At 36.5% G+C, this 18,499-nt stretch overlaps 1 protein-coding gene across 4 annotated transcripts in view; it reads left to right on the top strand.

Moving 5' to 3' along the window:
- The first annotated feature begins 5,408 nt into the window (after nt 1-5,408).
- The window catches only part of Eip74ef (Ecdysone-induced protein E74), a 178,843-nt gene continuing 165,752 nt past the window's right edge, over nt 5,409-18,499 (top strand). The window contains exon 1 of one of the 4 annotated variants that reach the window (XM_083082318.1): nt 5,409-6,286. The gene's annotated coding sequence lies outside the window, so the exon portion shown is untranslated. The remainder of the gene's footprint in view (nt 6,287-18,499) is intronic. The other 3 variants (XM_083082316.1, XM_083082315.1, XM_083082312.1) reach the window with 3 other exon arrangements.

Below are 18,499 nucleotides of genomic sequence, written 5' to 3'. Positions count from 1 at the left end.
TTCTTCGGAACGGACCGGCAAAGTCGCCTCGTTCTCTCTCTCTTTCTCTTTTACTGGCGAGGAGCTGTGGAATCGCGTCGTGCTCGACCGGGACACTCTCAGTACGCTCCCCGTGTACCCACCTATACTAGGTATAAGTACACGCGAGAATGTATTATATACCTTTATACAAGGTGTTCAGAAATACGCACTTGAAGGCACTGTAAAGTGATAGCTTCCGTAATAAATTTTTTTTTAGTGCAAATGTTTAAACTCTGGCTAATTCTAATTTACAATTGAACACTCGGATGATTATTTTATTAATTGCTCGTCCACTAAGATACAATTATTCATGCGTTTTACCCAAGCAGCCTATCTTAAATATGTATACGCGAGAGAGAAAGAGAGAGAGAGAGAGATTGACGGGTATTTGATTATTTTATTTTTTATCATTTTTGCTACAGTATTTTGAAAAGCAAATCTCTCTGGATATCTATACATACATGATTGTTATATATAGTTTTCTATATATATATGTGTACAAATTTTTATATAAAAAATATATATATGTATATGCTTTTTTATATACATGTACGTACAATATATACGTATACACAACGCGCCAGCTCTCCCGGCGTGTAACTGAAGTAAAGCCAGGTTGGTGCCCCCGCTAGGGTGAACGAACGGGTACGCTCAGGCAAAAGCGAACCCGTGTGCCTCCTCCTCCACCACCATCGCCACCTCCTTCTCCACTAGCAACAACGTTCTCCTCTTCCTCCCCGTTAAACGGAGATCGTCACCGTGGACTCTCGCGAGACGAGAAAAAAATGCGAAAATTGCTTGCTCGCAATAAGAATTTCGCATTCGGAATCTCGCGATCTACGGCGTTTCGATCACCGTACGTCATACGCGCTTGCATATTAAATTATTGAAGTGATATAGCGATATCGATCTACTCTATTCGGCTTGCTCGTGCCAACGCGCGATAAAGTCTCGCGTCGGTAATTCAAATAATCCAACATGATCGCATATCGCGCTGTGATATGCGTTTCTATGAATCCTGCATATGTGTAATAAAATTTGATTACTTTGCTTAATTTGTTTATTATCTCATCTTTACACTCGTATTGTCTCTAATCATAGGTAATCATAGGTAAAGAGAAAATTGTGCACTCTTCGATAGACAGCTAAATAAATTTAAAGTACTCGTAAAAAATTAAAGTATTAATCGAATAAATGCAATATCTGAAAATTTGTATTGGTAAAATTATATATATGCTATTCCAAATGAGAATTACGAGTTTTTGTTTAACGTAGCATATACCATGTTTTTTTTTAATCGTGGATTTCTTTCGGAATTGAAAGCGATGAAATAAACCGTAAGGACATCTTCCAATTGTTGCATGCAAAAATATTATAATTTCATTTTTATTGATCCAAACTGTTTTCTTCCATTTAATTGTTCTTCTGTAATATGAATTTTCAATTTAATTTTGAAAAAATACTCTAATATCCGTGATAAGATAATGGTTGAAAACGGATCGAATATTTTTTGAAACAGTTATGTAACATCATGATTAATCATATTATTGAAATAATTATATCATAAATTAAGGCAAATAGACGTAATAGATAGTAGAAAAATCTTGCATATATGCTATGACCAATATTAAATCAATATTTAATATTACTTATTTATATAATAAATATTTAATATTATTTAATTTATTCTATTTAATTTATTCTGTCATTTGATATTTTTAAGAATTTAATAAGAATTTAATAAAAGTTTATTCTTCTTACTATATATTGGCAACAAAAAATTATGTTGTTGTACCATTTAGTTTTTATAAATATTTTTATCTGTCAAACTAAATTTATGTTTAAAAAAAATAAAGAACCATGAATTTTGTTTAATTACGTAAGGATTAAAATATTCTGCAATTTGTTTCGAATGATATATATTTTCAAAAGACATACAACACTCACACAGTTATATGTACATAAAGTGTAAGCGCATTTTCATTTGGCATTCAGAACACGCGCATAAATTCCGGGATTTATGAATCACAAGTTTGGTGCGGATCGTAATACCGTCTGGATTTATGAATTAATACCGGTCATATTACATCTATAAATCTTAGCGTTTAGACAGAGACGCAATTGTTCGCGCAAATTATCTGACTATCTCGCGATTTGTTGGTAGATTATCAGCGTGCAGTCTTTATCACTTTTCAATAAATTTTTTTCTTTTCTTGTATCTCAATCTTTTCGCGCAATATTCATCTAAACAATATGCGTGAAATAATATAGGATTTTATTGCATTATTTCCTCGAAATTGAAGAAGCACATAATTGTTGATGAGAATTAATAAATTTCATAGATACGGAAACTCATACCAAACAAATAATCGATAGACAAATCATAAGAAAACTAAAACTTTTGTCAATATATGTCCACACAGATAAGCATTTAATCATAAATATACAGAAATATTTCGGGATATCTTATCCTCTGCCAGTAGCGAGACCTTCGACGAAAAAATTATCTAATAATAATGATCTACAATCATCTAAATCATTATCATGATTCTGTAAATATGGTTCTGTAAATTGGTTTAATAACAATCAGTAATAATAAATATTTGAGAAGTAATTTAAGTGACTTCAGTGGTTGACATTGATCGATTATTTTATCTATAGGCGAGATATATTTGAATTTTGTTAATTTAATTATTAGTATTCACGGAAAAAAAGAGAATTTCGATAACTACTGCACGTGATTTACATGCGTCAATTTGATCTATGGACCTACATAGATTAATCTAAATTTATGTTTAAAGTCTTTGAGCGATACGTTTCTTTATTTTCCCAAATTTTTCCAGCGAAAAGTGTCACATGGAGAACATTCTTAAAATTACATTTGTCATATCGACACGTAATTAATGCTGTAATGATAATTTTATAGTCAATAGATTTTATAAAAGGCATCAATCTTTCGCCGTGTTTTGTGAATAATACAGTCATCAATTATTATTAAGTTATTCTAAGTTGTCTTATTTATCATTTCTTTTAATTATTGGAAAATTTTTCTTATTTGCTTGCTTTGAGTTAAGAATATATATATAACAAACAAAAATTTTATATACAAACTTTTTAACGTGCATTATTATATTTATGAAAACTAAATAAACGGGTCAAAAATAAAATAAAGTCAAAGTACTGCAGAAAAATGAAAATTGAAAGGAACGTTAAAGTCGCACATAAATGTCCGTTTACTTATTGTTCGTTTTTAATCAATTGTTGACATTTCTTTGACATTGAAAAGGACTCGAAGGAGATCGAAAAGTCTGTCGGATTTTATATCATATAGTTTTCTGCGCTGTGTATATACTTTGTGGATATTTATGATTCCCCCCTACTTATGTTATTTTAATATAGTACTATTATTAGTACAAGTACTATTATTACGCATAATATCATCAGCGTTTCTGGTTCTTATTGTTAGTCTCATTCATTCATTATTGGAATAAATTTAAAAATCAATAAATTTAATATCAATAATAAAATAATCTCTCGGTGTAAAAGGAAAATAACTTTCAATTGCGCTCATACAGCGTGATCGTTTTTTACATATTGAAGTTCGATCACGCTGATTTATCGCGTCACGTGAGAAATCAATCGCCACGCCGGATTGATTTCTCTCTCTCTCTCTCTCTCTTTTTCTCTCACAGAACTGGCGATTACGCCAGTCTTCGAGGAGCAGAACTCTCTCGGCTTAGTTAAGCGCCCTAACCTGCCTCAAAAGATGCTGCGCAGCGTAAGAGATAATAAATCCTGGGTAGCTCTCGTGACAACGACTATGGCGATGGAGACGGTGCTCGCTGAAGGAACAAGAGACCGCTGCGACCGAGGCCAAGAAACTCTGAGAATAATAAATTGTATTTATTAAGAACTCTGACGTCTCTTAAAAAACGTATATACATGTATGTACGTGATGTTTCATGATAAGCGTATTTGATACATATGACGAATATTCCCGGAGAGAGAATTCAAATAATTCTTCTGCAACAGATATGAATGATTCTTCGTCGATTAAAAAAAAAGAGAGAATATTTTTGGCCAATTAATAATATGGGAATTAGAATAGATAGCGAGATCGGTGAGGTCGCATCTCGATGATGCGATTGCTGTAGCGAGAAGATATCGTGGAAGATGGAAGAAAGTTGGAGGAACGGAGAGAGGAAGAAACGGAACATGACGAGCCGAGAAGGGTGGACGACCAAAGGTTAGGGGAAAGAAGAAAGGAGGGAAGTTGTAGAACAGAGGGGGGAAAGGGGAGGGAACGAAAGGGCGTGTGTAGCGAAGGAGGAGAAAGAATGGGTAGAATCGATCTCCCGTACGCCAAGAGAGCGAAGGAGGATGCTGTGCATCGGACAAGCAAGGGAGAAAAATGGCATATGCGAGAGCCGAGTCTGCATCGTAATAAGAGAGAGAAAGAGAGAGAGAGAGAGAGAGATGAAGGGGTCATGATGCGAGATGATCGGAAAGTGCGTAAAGTCGGACGAGGAACTAGCGGCCCCGCAGGCATGCAACAATGCTGCTGATTTCGATGAGACGGTCGGCGATTACGTAAGTCAGCGCTGAAGAAAGTAGGAAAAAGTAGACGAGCCGCGCGAGTGAAAAGGGAAAAACACAAACCGGTAGCGTGAAAGAGAAGGGAGAGAGATAGAATCACGATGGAGAGGGAGAGATCGGAGCAGCATTCAGGTGGGGGAGATATCGGGGATCTTGTATCTTTCATTAATTATTCTATTAAATTAATTAAATTTTTGTTAATTGTTTTGGATAATAATTCTATATTTACATACATTTTATTTAATTTTTCTTGTATCTTTCATTAATTATTCTAATTAAATTAATTAAATTTTTGTTAATTGTTTTGGATAATAATTCTATATTTACATACATTTTATTTAATTTTATTATTATTTTTATTATTGAAAAGCTGAAAACTATCCACGTTCTACTGATATATTCTCTTGGTGTTTTGTTAATTATTTTGGATAATAATTATATATTTATACATATATTTTATTTAATTGTTTAATTTTATTATTATTATTGTAATTAACCCGAGAAGCTGAAAATTATTCACGTTCTATTGATATATTCTCTTGGTGAAAATGCTCAAACTGATCTCAAATTGATATCTTTTGTTTCAATGATAAAGATATTGATAGTAATTTTATAAACAAGCATATGTTTTTGACAATTGACGAGACACGTACGATAGTTTAGATACGATATAAATAACACAATGTCTTACATATAAACGATATTTTAATTTCTTATTTATATTCATCGCATTATGTATTAACTATATTTACATCATATTGTTCTAATCTTTTGTTGCAGGAATTTTTCTCTCGTCAGGACATTTTCATAAACATAACGATACAATTAAAAAGAGTATGGAGCGACATTTGATAGTTTTTAATCGAAATATTTTCAACATGTTTATTTATTGTATACGTGAAATTGAAAAAGTAACCAAAAGAGAAAGAGGGAACGGGACAAACCCGCCATCCTGACGGTGCGACGACGACTGACGCGAGCCGCGAGCGCACGAGAAACGAGAGCGGCGATGCCGGGTGCCGGGCCGGGATTGCCGGGCCGCGCGCGACGGAGAGCGGCGATTGGCTGACGCGGGCGCGACAAGGACGGCGCGAGCAGGAAGAGCGAGAAGTTGGCGGACTTTGGGGAGCGCTCGCGCGTACGCTCGGCGCTCAGTCGAACGCGCGATTACAGGCACGCGAGACGCGTACGGACGGACTCTCTTCTCTCTCTCTCTCTTCTCGTCTATCGGAAGCCTCCCCCGAGGGAGTAACCGCGAGTCGGCTCCCCGTAACACGGTGACCACGTGTCGGCGAGAGTGCGCGACACCGAAAACGCGACAGATACATCGGCGCATCCGAGGCGTCATCGAGTGTGCCGGTCGTCTTCCGCGAGGCTCGTGTCTTTCGCGACACGACAGCCCACGCGTGTGTCGCGCGTGGCGGCCCTTCACCTTCCCCGGCGAATGCGGATCGGATCGAGAAGCCCTCGTCGTTTTCCCCTGCGACGCTCAGGCAGGAAATAAGCAAGTGTGGGTGTAGGTGCATTTGTCAGGTGGTGACTTGAAGTGAGTTGCGATTCGAGAGGCGTCGGTGACTGCTGGCCATCGTGCATCGACGACGTCACCAGGAGGACCGTTTTCTCGGATCGGAGCAACGTTCAGATGTCACGGGCGCGTCGTCGAAAGTCGGTGAGTGAACATTTCTACGCATGTTTTCTTTAATATACGCACGTAACAGGGAAATGTACGGGATGTCGCGATTCGCCGACTTGCACGCCATTTCCCATTATAATCTCTCTCTTTTTTTTTCTTCTCGCGTCGACGAGAATAGTGGATAGTGTTACCGCGGGAGAGGTGGATCGGTGCTCGCTGCCCCTGCCAGGCGGGGGAGGGGGTAGAGAGGAGGAGAAAGAGGATATTAGGTTTCTCGCCTCTTATGGCTTTCGCGGTAACCGAAAAAAAAATCGTAGTTTAGCGGACGAGCTGAAAAGCCGCGCGTGCTTTTAGGCGAAACCGGTGAAATCGGGGCGGAGAGGGATCGTTGACCCTGCGAATCCGGACCGACTAACATAAGACTCGAGTCGACGCGGCTGACGAAAGTTTTGGGCCGAAAGTCGCGGAAAAAACGAGCGCCGACCCGATTTTTCGCGAACTCGAGCCTGGCGTTTTGCGATAATCCGATCTCAACCGATTACTCAAAATTCCTCAATAATTATATCTTATCGATATAGAGATTCTGTCAACTTTGTGGGGACAAGAATAATGTATATATCTAATCGATGAATCGATGTAAGATAGAAAATTCTAAATAGTGACAAGATAATATTTTTTTTTAGTTTGTTTCATTACTAAATTTGGAGAGTCATAAACTTATCTCACGCTACATTTCGACATTCTTTATATCGATATCTTCAGCTTCCTTTTATCGCTCACGAGATCTATTCACTCCACGAGAGCGGTATCTCCTTCCTTTTTACTCTCGCAGATTTTCTGTGATTTATAAGATTTTCTCTTTACACCGTGAAACGCATCAGCTGTCGTTTGACAGTTGGCGTGATTTACAGTGCTACACTTTACAACAGCGGTTAGTCCGTAAAGTTTTAATCGTTGGAGCGTGAGTTATCGCAGGGCGGGAGAAAGTAGCCGAGAAAGAGTCGAAATTGAAGCCGATTACGCTAAAGTCCAGTCCAGTCCAGCCGCGAGCTCGCACGGCTGAGCGCTCTAAATGCACGGCCACGTCGCGGCCGCCCGCGTATTTACGGAGCACCGCGGAAATCATAACTTGAAGACACCACACGCGCAATCGAGGAGAAAGTGAGTCTCTTCGTATATCGGCGGATCGTAGCTACGCGTCGCGAAAATAAATACGCGATCGCCCTCTGCCTCTCGTACGTTTCCTCAAGTTCGCGTCAATCTTGATTTTGTTATTTGCGAATTTTCCCCCTTTCTCTCTTATACAATAACACGCACATTAGTCGCGATTGATTGGCTGTTGGAAATTCGTTTTTCTCGAAATTTCTTGTCGAGGTGGAAGGTTGAAAAATTTCGCAAAATATTTTTTTATTCTTTTATAAAAATTTTCATCATTTCTTTTACCACTCTTGCTACTGATGTTACAAAATATCAATTACTTACATTGTGATTCATATTATTTGTATCTAATCGTAACACGAACAGAGATTTGTGCACGTGACATTGAAAGATATTTGCATATCTTGAGAAAAAATTTTGGCCAATTAATATTCACGCATTCACACAAATGTACAAAAATAGGAGTACGTAAATTTTAATCTCTTTATAAAAATACATGTACATATATTAGACGATGAAACGTAAAATTTTCCGCGATAAGAACGAAAAATACGTCGACATCTTATCATTCGACTTGACGTTACGACCTGTTCCTCTCCTCATCCGCAAAGATATCGAAAGAAAATTATGCGACGCGTTACGCGAGATGTACGAGAGGTGAGAGAAAGAAAGGGAGAAAGTGAAAGAGAAAGAGAGAGGGAGGGAGAGGAAGAGAGAGGGCAAGATCTACTTTGAGGGGAAAAAAAGGAAACGAGACGAGCGCGCGAAATTTTTCCACGTTGCGGGATAAAAGGCGCCGCCGATTATTACGGGGGGAATTATCGCGCCCATTGTGTGTCGGGCCCAGGTCCCAGGTTCGCGATAGAGAGCGAACAAGTGGGTAATGCTGTACTCGCTGTTTGCGCCGGCCCTGCGGGGTCTCTGACCGACCGTCCGCGCCTCTCAACTCGACTCGCTTGTCGTCCACGGTCTACCTATGGCTCAAGTCAGGTCTCTCTCTCTCCTTTTCTCTCCCGTTTTCGACTTTCCACGCGAGCCCGTGTGCGATTTTTCTTTTTAAATCGACGGAAAACAATGATCGAACGAGTTAGAGGCCACTAAAATCCATAAACGATATCTTGCTGACAAAATGATGTAAGCGAAATTTACATTTATTTACGAGTGATATCACGTTACATATGTAATTTAATATATACATGATACGATGCATCGATACATAATTTGTGATATAAAATATCGTGTCGTTTAATATAATATTTATATTATGGTCGATTTATCGATTATTATTTATTGCTACTTATTTATTAAATTAGATGGCTAAATGCAAGATATTATACTATTTATGTATGTTTCACTATTTAATAATTAATATCTTGATTCGTTCTCGCGCGAGGGTATTCTTACGGACTAATATCCCGTAATACTTTCTTTCTGCTGGACTTATGCAACGAAGTTGCATCTACTTCGATGGACGGAGCTGCACATGCTTTCTAAATACGTGCGCATCCATTTTTTTTTTTTAAGAATAGAAAATACGTTCCTTTCATCGTGATGAAATCTTAAAACTTCCGATAAATTATTAAGCTGCATGAAATGAAATTTTTAAATGCAGTGAGCTATTTGTATCGAAATTTTCTCTGAAATTCTTCTTACCCGATATTTCATTCCAGAGAAATATTGTTCTCGTATATATTATATCTATGGACAGATTATGTATAATAATGTCCATATTTATCCTCGATGTATAGAAAGATATATAGAGCCAAAGAGGTATATTTCTGTGTTATATTATTATAATATATTATTACATAAAATATGTTCCGCGCGCACAACACCCTGCGTGGACTAGTTGTAACTTTAAAACAACTTGAGATTAAAAAAATGTTATAAGATAAAATTAAATAGTTATATGAAATTAATGCAAATACTAGAAACTGTGTGTGCAAAAAAAATTTTTTTTGGAATTTTAGGTAAAAAAATATTGTAATTTTATACACATATATATAAATTGTAAAAAGTTATATTTTTTAATGTAGTATTATAAAATCCATATATATTTTTAAATTCATATATATTTTAATGTAATAAATACACACAGTATGTTATGTACATGTAATATACATTTACAATGTACTTTTATTCACACATATTTTTTTACAGTTAAAATATTTTTAAACTAATAGAGTTTTTCTATTAGCATACATAGATGTACCTGCGTACAACACGTTATTATATTATTTATACTCGTCAGTTGCGATCTTTCTAATTAAGTAGGTTGATAAAATAACAAAGCATTTCATTGATTTATGAAACACATCAGAGCTTATATCTTCGCAACGCGGAATCGTTAGTAATAGTAGCGAAGCTATTTATTTCGCGTGTAGGGAGGCAGATTCTCGTGCACCCTGCAATTTCAGAAAATTACCAATTAGCGTGAGCGCGTTGTGTTCCACGACTTATACGCGTAATCCGACTAGGCGCTTCCTTTTTGCATAAACAATCGGCCGATTGCACGTATAACATACATCGTCATCGATTACCGGGACACGAGTCGACTACGTGAGCGGGCTTTTCTACTTGTCCGATAATTCGCGCTATCTACTACTAGACGACCTGCAACCTACGACTGACGATCGTGTAGGTGCAGATGGGCGTTGGTGAACTTTCCCGATAAGCGTCTTGACCGAGAAAACTCGAGAGGCTCAACTTGCTCCATCGCAAATCTAATCTTTTGCCACTGATTGTGAGATGGAGTATAAATGTTACCTTTCAAGCGTTTCACAAATCCAAGATTTCCAAATCGCTTAACGCCACACAATTACTCTATCATTTAATATCTGTCACTGTTTCTATCATGTATTTTTTATACAAAAAGATCAGATAAATTCAGAAAGTCGATAAAAATAATTTTTTAATAAATACAGAGTAGACATGCGAAGAGATGATATGATTTTCGCGTAAGAGAAGCGAAAAAATTTTTCTCCACGAATTTAATAATTTGCAGGATTCTTAATTATGCTCGTTTTTTATATATTTGATAAATTTCCGTGCTTGAGAATAGTCGCGGGAGAAGCGAGGCAACGCGATGATCGCTCGCAGGGCGATGACCCCCGCGCGAAATGTTCGAATCGCGCGAATTTTCTCAACGCGAGCAAAAAGCGAACCTTACGGACACCCGGTATTTTACGGTGTAACGCGCGCACGTGCACCGCGACGCGCGGCCCGTGTACGTGAACGAACGCACACGACGTCGTAGCCAGTGAACCGAGCATTATAGTGCCCTGCAAGAAGAAACGCCGGGCTTGGTGCATTGACCGCGGTTGACCACACGTCATCGAATGAGTGACGTCACGCGGCTCCACTGCACGAAAGCTACGTCACAGTCGGATCCGCGAAGAACGAAAATCGCGACTTCGAAAATCTCGATTTTAAAGCCACTTCTTTTCCGCCCTTGTCTTCTACTCTTGGGCGAGACACGCTGCTTAATCCTTCATTACGTAATATTTTATATATGTATTCTTGCGGTGAGGTCTGCGCGCTTTCTTCGGATGTCAATTTTTGCACATCTTTTTTTCAAAATTCTGCATCATTGCATTAGTGGATATATAATTTACATCAGACATCATAAGAATAAATGTTTTACTTATTTTTCTAAATAAAAAAATAATATAATATAAATTATAATATTACAATATTAATTTATTAAAAATAAATATATTAATTAAAAAAATATTTAATATGAATTTTTGTGAATTGAAGATTTTTTTAAGGAGTTAATTTATTATTCAGAAAATAATTTATATAATAATATAAATTATTTTCTAAATAATAAATTAACTCCTTAAAAAAATCTTCAATTCACAAAAATTCATATTAAATATTTTTTTACTTATTAAAATTATGTGACATATAATTAAGAAGATAAATCGGAAAGGATATTCTAGATGCAACAGATACATCTAATTACGATCATAAGCGTCTGAAAACAGAGACATGTCATACGAAGGAGTTTCAAAATTAATATCACACTAGACGAAAATGATGGAAGGGAAGGAGGATATCAAAGGAAGCATGTGACCTATGGCTAAACGTAGGGTTGAATCCTCTTTTTTTCTCCCGGCTGCGTAACCTCCGATTTATCACGGTCGACCGCGGGCTATGCGCGAATAGAACGCAGGATTAGATAACGAACGGGCGTAGGTGGACCCCCGAGATTTTCCCAGTAGACGAGTAAGCCGCCCGGTGTGTAACCTGCGCGAGAGAGCATAATAGCGTGGTTATACATAGAGCTCGGTGGTGCCCGGCTGTATCCAACTATCTACCTACCTACCTACCTTCGCGAGAGCACGAGAGTTCGTTCCCTCGGACGAGTAAATCAAGCCGCTGGCCCGCGAAGAGCTGAATGCCTCGCGCCAAGAATGGCTCGATTGTTTCGCAAAATTCGCCCTGCTTTCATTTTCGGGACCTCGATATTGTGAAATGTACCGCGGTTTTCAGTTGTTAAATGATTAACGACCGCGTTTTTAATCCGTTTAATCGGACTTTATCGCGAGATAATTGTTGTGTCTTTGGATATTTGTCAGGGATGTCAGATCGCGCGAGGATTACTATCGTAATTGCCATCGAGGCTACTCGAATCGCTCTTCGATCGGAAACGCCTGGCGAACTAAAAGCCGCTCGGGTCGAGATGCAGGCCCCCTTTGTAAGCGATTGCATCGGCCATCGGCGTGCAAGGAGCAAACGGAGCTACGAGAAAGTATCCGGCAACTTTCTCCGGTGAGTTTAGTTTGCACCACGGGTCACCAGGCACGGACATTAAGAGCGAATGCTCGCTCGCCTCGCGATGCAAGCACGAGAGAATGCGAGGTACCGATCGGTGTTGTTGCGCCACGGGGGAAATTCAAAGTTTTCCTCCCTCTTCTCTCTTACTATTACTATTTTTCCCTGTACGCCCTACTACGACGGTCTTGATCCTTCGCGCTTAACGAGATATGCATCCCGTGAGAGAAATAAACCGACAAAGACGTTTGATAAAACGTCCTGAAGTACGGAATCTGTGAAAGTTTTACGAAAGAGATAAGTGAAAAATGTACGAATAAATAGTATAAAATAAATTATCTGTCATTTATTAAAAAACTGATCGAATCATTAATGCTATAACAATTATTGTTATTGTTTTCTAACGATTTGCGATTATATTAAATTAATAATCGCTCATTTGTGTCTAATTTAATTATGCATGTTTTGATATTTGTAACTATTAATCGATTTTATTGTATAGTGTCTCATTATTATTATATTATATTAGTTTTGATATTTTATTTTTTTACTGTTTTTTTAGGTAAAGGTTTTTACTGTTTTTGAGATTTTATTTTCTTAGAAAAATGATTTTTTTAAAGGAAAATTACTCTAAATTATTTTTAAAGACTTTTTTTATTAAACATTTTGTTACATGGTTGGTTTTTCTAGAGGGATATTATATTACTAGAAATTAAAAGTTGAATAATTCGAAAAAGTCTATGCAATAAAAGATATATGATAATTATAATTATATGAAATTACGAAGAGGAAATTAGATAATATCGTAAAAGAGTAAATACACATATATTTGCATCTTTACAGTAAAAGTATTCAAGATAGTGAAAAATAGAAAAATATGGGAAAATATGTTTTTGATATTTGCACATATTTTTTTCGTCCATTTTATATCAATGACGCAAGATGTAATTAATCGTGTACGTGAAGAACGTATTCGATCGATCCCGGAGGTTCATCCGTCTTCCTTTTAAGATTGCGCTAAACAGATCGTTACGTATGCAAGGCTGGATAATAATGTCACCGAACCGAAATTGTCCCCTCCCCCCTCTATCTCCTCTTCTTCGTATTCATTGCCGCGTGTTAGGCAATCGCTACTAGAGTCCCGGCTTTTAACATTGACCCGATTACTGGCCAGTGGCCCCGGTCGCACACTTTTCTGACTCACCGAAATGTCGCGGTGTTAATAACCAAAACGACGTCTGACATTGGTCCATTATACGTACGTTAAACCGGCCAAGTCGGTAAATCGAAAGAAAAGAGAAGGCGGTTTTCTGAAGGCGAAAAGTGAGAGTGCGTTTCCTTCCCTCTTCGTCCCTTACTTCTTTTCCTTTCGACGGGATATCTCCGGAGCTTTGCACGGGATCACGTAATCGATCCTCGTCGCTAATCATGGTCGGCGGATGAGAGCTCAACTTCAGCGAAACGCAATTTAACACCTCTCTCATGGGAGCGTTATTCAAACATTTCTAATAATGAGCCGCGAATTTGCTAAAAATTTCATTATGAAACGTAAAGAAAACACTTTGACATGTCTGTCATACAAAGGAGGTTGGATATTTTTAGTACAAAGTCGAATTATTTTTCCTTCCAAATTAAAAGTTATTTATTTTATTTATATAATTCATTCCTCGTTTATATTTGAAAAAGAAAAAATGAGAATTATATTTAAATTATATATTTTTGTTTATATATTATTTATATTAAAATACATTTAATACTTTATTTTTGTCAAATTTAAAAGATCATATTTTATCACATATCGTGTGTTTATGAAAAACAGTATAAAAATATTTATAAATTTTTTATATTATACATTTTTTTTACGTTAATCATAAGAAGACATAGCGATACATTTTTATTTAAAAAGTTAGAAAAAATTATATTAGTAATATAATTATAATACAAAATATTTTCATTCTGCATAAAATAATTTATATAACAAATACACAGTAATATTTTCAGAATTTCGCGACATTGTTTTAAAAAGCATTAAATAATTTTCAGCTATGTTGTAGCTGTCAAATAACAAAATTTTATATAATAATACACACACCCACACTTTTACACATACACTTTTTTACATTACTTGGAAAACGATGTTACCGTTAAATTTTGTCGATGAAGCAAATCAATGTGTTTAAATTACAAGCAAACACACCTCTTCGTCATTCAATCAATAATAACAATAATTCCAATCAATAATAATACAAATTTGCATACGTTTGCATATGAGAGCTTATTACGGAGATGGTTTACAGATTTTATACAAAAAGTCTTTGTGCAGCAAGTCATTCGAATTAAATTATGATGCACTTTGATACTTGTTTATCAACTGCGCATAGTTTTACGAATTATATCGTGACAATAAATGTGGAAATTACAAGCATAAAATTGCGATCGTTATTCGGCGACGCTCGAAACTTTCGTTTCAGGATCTTAACAGAGCTTTTACACCGAAACTTATTGTCAGCATAAATTCTACATCCTATACATTTTTTGCATCGTGTAAAATTTTTTGTAAAATTTTTGGCTAATTTTAAAAAATAAGATGAATTTGAAAAAAAAAGAAATATTATCTTACGATTATAAAAAAATTTGTTTTATCCCTTGAAAGAGAAAAGTTTCACGAATCGTAATTATTTAAATATCTTTTGATGAGGCTGAACTTTTTGCGATACGATATAGAAGGATTCCTGCTTCTTTGGTGTAGAGAAAATTGAGATATGCTAGTCATATTCGTACACGACAATAATACTCAATACTACGCTTTACATCATGCTAGAGTCTATTATTTTTATCACTTAACCGTTATATTTAGATGTTCTCGTACGGAGAGCGTCGAACCGTTATGACTTATCCCTTCGTCTTCGCCGCTGAAGAATCGATTAAAGTCACGCAAAGCTTTCGTCGGGAAGCTTTCGTCGTTTAACGCTCGTTTTTATACAGAAATTTCTTCGAATGAATTATTATTACATTTTGAAATATGTCTATATGATATGGGGTATATACAGCGAATGTAATAAATAGTAATTTTTACAATAAAATTATTTCAAAATAGATAAAGAAAATTAAAAAAAAATATCAGATAAATACACAGATAAACGCAATGTAGTTACAAGATTCTTAAAATTTTACTTGTACGATTGTGCAATTGTTGAGAGAAAAATAATATATTTTCACATAAACAACGATAAATGCATGCATGTTTATAGATGAGACATATGTACATCATTAGAATCATTAGAATCTATCCGAGCTTATTATCACGCTTGCTTTGTTTATCCTGTGACGCGATGACTGCTTTTCATTGATTTTTAATCATCGATGTTAACATATTGTCGGATATGTTTGCGATGTCTCTCCCCGATAATATCAGTACCTTGTCACTTGGCCAGGTGAAAAGGGAAATTACGACCGAGTTTCGCGCGTAAAAGTACGCAACCTCGCGTGTCATCGTCGAAAAACCATGCGTAATTTTTTACTCATAGTATAAAATTTTTATTTCTGATTAAAAAAAAAAGATTCTTCATGATAAAAAAAATAGAAAAAAAAGCGTTTTACATTAATTTAATCAATTTACATTAGGCACTTTTTACATAAATTAATCCAGTAAATACGTATTTCTTTGAGCTCTTGATTTCTAAATCGAAAACGAAAATATGATAATTTAATGCGATTATGTTTCGTTCAACTATTCGAGTAATTTTTCTCCTGCCGCGTTGACACGATACGTATAAATAATCGTCGAATCCAAAGAGGACAGGGACATGAGGAAACGTGGAAGTTACCGAATTTGCGACAGACTTATGTTGGCAGAGAGAGGAGAGAGACCGCGGCCGCAGTGAAAGTTGGTCTCACTCGCGATGAAACGCTTCAGAGTGTATTCGTGTGTATTTAAGTACATGTACGTGCGATTCGGCTGTGTGTCGTGGGTTTAACACAAGCGTAAACTACGTAAATTATCAGGTCGCGCAATTCTTTATTCGAGTCCGAATGTCACATCGTGCGGAGCGATGAGAGAGATCGATAGGGAGTACAATAAAAAATTTTGTCACTCGGTTATCATAAATCTTGGCATCTCGCAGCCAATTTTGAAAGTGGTCAGTAGGTCGAATTTTAAGGACCTTTTTTCTAAGATTAATTATATACAAGAATTATTTTCTACATATCTTTTTAGATGGATTATTTTATAGATAATTATAGATCATTTCTTGTAATTATATTTAAATTTAAGCTTGTCTATTTAATTGTCGATATATTCAATAATATAGTAAATAATCGCCTCAAATGAATTTAATAAGTTTTGAGATTTTATTAATATTATAAAAAGATTCACCCAAATGTCAAATTTTATGATAAATTTTATTGCACTTTACAACTGTGTTTTTAACAAAGTTTTATCGGATATGCATAAAATATTGTCTCTGAAGGACAACGAGATACTTTACATTAAAGTAAGCAAACACACACATACATACATAATTTACAAATCGCCAATTTAACGACGGGATTAAATTGCATGCATCTTCACGGATAAAAAAAAATATTATTTTTTTGTAGAGAAGTGGTGTTGAACAGTGAATCTCGTATAACAAGCGAATTTACTGAAGCTCATTTTCCGAGTTTTCATTACCAAGGTATAATTAGAACATGTATACGCGGACGAATATAAAGTTGCGTTATTACATTCGTTCTCGGGATCGTTAACGAGTTTTATATCCGCATTAATTCAAATTTTAGTATTTATAAATAATGCATAGTATAATGATTAGTAACGAACATGACATTTGTCCCGAGATGGAGTAAAACTTTCTCTCAACCTTTTTAATATTCATATCCATATATCGAATGCATGTCTTGATCAATTTTTCAAATTTATTTAATAGATTAAATTCCGTTGAAGATTGAGTAAATTAAAATTAATAAAACAGAATATAATTTTATTTTTTGTGATGATATATACAATAAATAAAATCTGCGTAAATTATAATAATTTGAATCACGAAAATATATATGAATCTTGTAAACATCACAAATATAAACAGGTGACTGTAAATCGACAAATAAAATCTCCAAAGCATAATTAATTTATTTTGAATCCGAGAATTGTGTTTTCAATTTCTGATGCCGAGCTTGAGATTTTCATCGCTTGGTGCTCGTGTTTCGATTGATTACGTCATCGACGAGAGTGACGGATTATACCGCGTTGGGCTATCGTAAAGTCGGCGGTGCTCTTAAAAATAGACGAAAGGAAGCGTCTCTCGAGGATGACGGTCGAATCGGCAAATTCGCCGCTTCAGGGTCGCTCATGGCCACGGTACGATTACGGGTATCTCTCCTCCCTCTCGCTCCCCTTTCTCTCGCGCGCTCTCAAGTTCAGTTCTCTCGATCGCCGAAAGAGCGGGCCCCCCAAATATTTATGTCACGGCGAAGCCGGTCGGGCCTTGGTTGGGTGCCGCGGGCAGCTCTCGATATCGATGTATTGGCTCGGAGATCTTAGAAATTTCGGTCCCCGAAGGTCGATCCGGGACTTCCTAAATCGATTGGATGTGACGCCCCTCGCGGAAGAGGTTTGTCCTCGCGGAACAAGTACCAGTCGCAAGGATCTCGGGAAGGTTCCTTTTTGTCGCCAACGACTCGAGCGTCCCCCAAACTTTCGCACTTTATAATTCTTCACAGAAATTCGGAGCTTTCAACATTTGATGATCGGAAATAAGAAGCTTTCGACGAAAGTTTTATACATCTCACGAAGCAGTAAAAGTTATATTTATGCTTCGAGTCATTTCACGTAAGGATTTAAAGCTTAGATTTTAATAGTTTGTGTGAAAATAGTTTATAAGTTTGGAAAATTATAATTAAAATATCAAAATCCATGCCAGGAAATTATAATTAAAATATCAAAATCCATGCCAGGAAATTACAATTAAAATATCAAAATCCATTTTCTCGTTTGCGAGAAATTCGCGATTTTTAAGTGATTGGCGTGCGATCGCGAAAATGGAAGCGCGGCCGAAGCAGGAAGCGTTCGACGACCTCGGCGGGAAATCGCGGAAAACGTGCGAAAGTCGGCGAGACGAGAACGGTTACGCGGCAGTCGATTGAGAAAGAAAGAAAACACTTGCACTTTCGTTAGAAAGTCTCGCGAATCCGCTCCACAGCAATCACTTCGGCCACCTGCGTCTGCGCGGTTGTATTTAATAACGTCGAGACGGAGCTCGTCCGTCTTGGATTAAAGTGTCATCATCGCTCGGTGATTACCCAATAGCCCTAAAA

Source organism: Camponotus vicinus, unplaced genomic scaffold (genome assembly GCF_025532165.1).
Source record: "Camponotus vicinus isolate PSW18456_S1 unplaced genomic scaffold, iyCamVici1.0 SCAF_11, whole genome shotgun sequence".
NCBI classification, from domain to species: domain Eukaryota; kingdom Metazoa; phylum Arthropoda; class Insecta; order Hymenoptera; family Formicidae; genus Camponotus; species Camponotus vicinus.
This window is presented reverse-complemented; position numbering and strand designations above follow the sequence as displayed.